The 4,436-nt window shown below is 48.3% G+C and overlaps 1 non-coding gene across 1 annotated transcript; it reads left to right on the top strand.

The window, feature by feature from the left end:
* Nucleotides 1-1,538: 1,538 nt before the first annotated feature.
* On the top strand, nt 1,539-1,610 carry trnae-cuc (transfer RNA glutamic acid (anticodon CUC)). Its single transcript has one exon. It is a non-coding gene; the product is annotated as a tRNA-Glu (tRNA).
* Nucleotides 1,611-4,436: the final 2,826 nt, after the last annotated feature.

The raw sequence follows: 4,436 nt of genomic DNA, 5'->3' as shown, positions 1-4,436 counted from the left end.
GCACAGGGCCGGGGCGCAATGGATGAGGCATCTGACTCCACCTACCTGTTTGAAATGCAGCTCACAGCTTCTTCACACACCCCAATTAATCTTTCTCATTGTCCTGAAGCCGGCATACGGTTTGAATTCCTGATTTGCGGGAATGGGAATCTTTTCACTGTCTCGCGTCAGTAAGTGTCCCTGAGAACATCAGAGTCACGTCACAGCGCTGTCAGAGGAGGGGAAGCTGAAATCGCCCCACACGCTGCTCATGGACATATTTCACTTTCTCCAACTCACCTCCCCAACCACTGCGGCTCCTGGGAGTGGAAAGGGAAGAAACACCAAAACCCAGTCTCAGCTTTGTAAATCTTCAGGAAATAAGAAATCTGTTCATCCTGTTGGATCTTGCATCCTGGCCTGACAGCGTTGATTGTAAATGGCTGTCCAGTCAGTGCCGATTCGTTTTGGCTGAAAAAAATCTTCCTTATCTCATCCCAGCATTTCTTGCCACAGAGAACTGTGCGGCAGAGTTCATGTATATATTTCCTTGTATGGTATTTTGTAAATAACATTCGTTTGCGGGTTGTTTGTATCGGGTATTTCAGGTTCATTAGCCGCTGTTTAAGTGTGTTGGTAGGTTTGTGGGCTACCATAATGCTGAGAGCGTTGAGTTGTCTGGACATCATTTCCCAGATGTCTTTTATGTAAAGTAATGTGGCTAGGGTTTCTGCACACGTTGTGTCTGCTTGTGTCAGTTTGTTGATGTGAAATCGACACACTGGGTTTATTGGGTAGGAAAAAGTGCGGATTGCAGATGCTGGAAACCAGAGTTTAGATCAGAGTGGTGCTGGAAAAGCACAGCAGGTCAGACAGCTTCCGAGGAGCAGGAAAATCGACTTTTCGGGCAAAAGCCCTTCATCAGGAATGGAAGCAGGACGCCTCCAGGGCGGAGAGATAAATTGGGGGGTGGAGGTGTGCTGGGCCGAAGGTAGCAAAGAGTACAATAGGTGAATGGGGGTGGGGATGGAGGTGAAAGGTCAGAGAGGAGGGTGGAGCGGATAGGTGGGAAGGGAGATTGGCAGGTAGGACAGGTCATGAGGATAGCACTGTGCTGGAAGTTTGGAACTGAAGTAAGGTGTGGGGAGGGGAAATGAGGAAACTGGTGAAGTCTACATTAATGTTCTGGGTTTGAATTTATCCGAGGCGGAAGATGGGGCGTTCTTCCTCCAGGCATCGGGTGGGGAGGGAGCGGCGATGGAGGAGACCCAGGACCTGCATGTCCTCGGCAGAGTGGGAGGGGGTGTTGAAATGTTGGGCCAAAGGGCGATGGGGTTGATTGTTGCGGGTGTCCTGGAAATATCCCCTCAAGCGCCGTGACTGGACTCTGCGAGGAGTCTCCAGCCTCCCCAATGTAGAGGAGACCGCATCGGGAGCAATGGATACAAAAAATGACATTGTTGGATGCACAGGTGAAAGCTTGCTGACGACCGTGGCCCAGGTTCGATTTCCGGGCAGGAAAGTAATTTTTAGGAGAGCTGACAAGCGGAAACCACATCTCCCTGGTGGTCTAGTGGTTAGGATTTGGCGCTCTCACCGCTGCGGCCCGGGTTCGATTCCCGGTCAGGGAAACCATTTTCAGGGGTGCAGGCTACCCATTCTTCTTAAATGCGCTGTGGAATTATTCATAGTCGTTCCTGGGTGCTGCAGTGTGTCGTGGCTCGTTGAAATAGTGTCCTGATTCAGATTTGTTTGTATGTGGAGGGATGATTGCTTCTGTAGTTCAGTACTTGGTTCGTGTGCGTTGTTTTCCTGTAGACGCTGTTTTGAATTTACCATTGACTGTTCGCTCTACTGTGACATCGAGAAATGGCACTTTGTTGTTGTTCTCCTCTTTTGTGAATTTTATGTCAGCGAGGATATTGTTGATGGTGTTGTAGGTTTCCTCTAATTTGTTTCATTTTTTGAATACAAAAGTGTCATCACTGTAGTGGACCCAAAGTTTGGGTGGATCGTTGGAAGGGCTGTTTGTTCGAGTCTGTGCATTATTGCTTCTGCTCGGAATCCTGATACTGGTGGTTTCATGGGTATTTCGTTGCTTTGTTTGGAGGGCTTGTTACTGAATATGAAGAGGGTGGTAAGACACAGTTCTACGAGGTTGACAGTGCTATCTTTGCTGATGAAGTTGGTGCTGTGTTTGTGTCTCTGGTTCTTCGAGTAGTGTCTCCAGTTTTGTTTGGCCAAGTTGATGTTAATGGATGTGAACAGGGCTGTTATGTCAAAGGACAGCATTATTCCATCCACCTCTATCTTAGTGTCTTTGGTGTTCAGGAATTCTTGGATGGAGTAAATGGAGTGGCGTGAATCTTCAACTTGGTGTTTTCAGTGGAGGCCTTTGACTAGTCTGCATATTGGTGTTCCAAATGGTGAGGCTTTGGGCCTGAGGGGGGCTCCTGGTTTGATGAGGAGAACAACAACATAGCACCATTCTTAGATGTCACAGTAGAGCGAACAGTCAATGGGGAACTTCAAACTAGCGTCTACAGAAAAACAACATACACAAACCAAATACTTAACCACAGAAACAATCATCCCAACACCCACAAACGTTGCTGCATCAGGACATTATTTCAACGAGCCACTACACACTGCAGCACAGAGAAACTACGAAGAGCAGAAGAGGAATACGTATATAGTGTATTTAAGGAGAACGGGTACCCAATAAACCCAGTCCACCGATTTCTCATTGATGCTTCCAAGCTGACTTTCAAAAATTCGTTTGGCCCTCCATTCTTTCCTGTTTGTTTTTTTGCGGGTTTTGAAAGCTTTCGCAATACTCTGACTGAGTACTGGAGTTGGGAAGTTATGTTGTGGCTGTACAGGACATTGGTTAGACCAGTTTTGGAATATTGTGTGCAATTCTGGTCTCCTATCAGAAGGATACTGTGAAGTTTGAAAGGGTTCTGAAGCACCAGTGGGTCCACAGAGGGGAAGAGGCCCTTCTGCTGCCCTGAGTGTTGGAAGGCCTTCAGTGATTCCTCTGCTTGCTGCCGCACCAGTTGGTCCACACCGGGGAAGGCTGTTCTCCGGCCCCAAGTGCGAGATGGCCTTCAGCAGTTCTTCCCACCTGCTGAGACACCAATGGGTCCACACTGAGGAGAGGCCGTTCTCCTGCCCCGAGTGTGGGAAGGGCTTTATCCGCTCCTCCACACTGCGGAAGCATCAGCTGGTCCACACGGGGGCGGGGAGGCCATTCTGCTGACCTGAGTGCGGGAAGGCCTTCAGCAATTCCTCCACCCTGCTGAAACACCTGTGTGTCCTTCAGCAGTGGGAGGCCCTTCAGCTGGCCCGAGTGTGGGAAGAGGTTCATGTTTGCTTGCAACTTGCGGAAGCACTGCTGCTCATTGAGCCAGGGACTGCACATTGCCAATGAAATGATCCAAATAAACCTCAGACCGCAAGACCATCGGAGCAGAAGTTAGGCCATTGGGCACGTCGAGTCTACTCTGCCATTCGTTAGAGACAAAATTAGTGCAGATGAGATTAGCTACAGGAAACAGGCCATTTGTCCCAACAAGTCCACACAAACCCTCCGAAGAGTAACCCATCCACACCCATTTCCCTCTAACTAATGTACCTGACTCTATGGGCAATTAAGCATGGCCAATCAACATGACCTGCACATCTTTGGTTTATGTAAGAAGACAGGATCACCCAGAGAAAACCCATGCAGACACTGGGAGATTGTGCAAACTCCTCACAGACAGCTATCCAAGGCTGGAGTCAAACCTGGGTCCCGTGTGCTGTGAAGCTGCAGTGGTAACCACTGAGCCACTACATATTGCAACCCGAAGTTGCAAGCAGGAGGTTGGGAGAATACAACCTCAGAATGTGGAGTAGTCAGCGTTTTGGGTATTAACCCTTCTTCAGGACTGAAACGTTAACTTCTCCATGAGAAACGATTTATGGGAATGATGCTGGGGGTTGTAGGGTTTGAGCTCCAGGGAGAGGCTGAATAGGCTGGAGCTGTTTTACCTGGAGCATCGGAGGCAGAGGAGTGACCTAATAGAGGTTACAAAATCATGAGGGGCATGGACAGGGTAATAGACAAGGTCTTTTCTCAGGGGTGGGGGAGTCCAGAACTAGAGGGCATAGGTTTAGGGTGAGAGGCGAAATATATTAAAGGGACAACGTCTTCATGCAGGGGGTGGTACATATATGAAATGAGCTGCCAGAATATATGGGTCAGGTGCTGTCAAATGGGACTAGATTAATTTAGGATATCAGGTCAGCATGGACAAGTTGGACCGAAGGGTCCGTTTCCATGCTGTACGTGTCTTTGACTACTGGTCCTGATGTAATTTTAAAATAGGGTCCAAGTAACTTTGAATAGTTCAATCTTATTGAGCTCACTTCCTGAAAAGTTTCAAATCAATCATCTGAGCGATACTGTTTAA

The sequence above is a fragment of the Chiloscyllium plagiosum genome, unplaced genomic scaffold, assembly GCF_037043375.1.
Source record: "Chiloscyllium plagiosum isolate Xiang-an unplaced genomic scaffold, Cpla_swu_hap1 HiC_scaffold_27, whole genome shotgun sequence".
Taxonomy (NCBI): Eukaryota; Metazoa; Chordata; class Chondrichthyes; order Orectolobiformes; family Hemiscylliidae; genus Chiloscyllium; species Chiloscyllium plagiosum.
The sequence above is the reverse complement of the archived record's forward strand: the minus strand, read 5'-3'. Positions and strand labels throughout refer to the sequence as shown.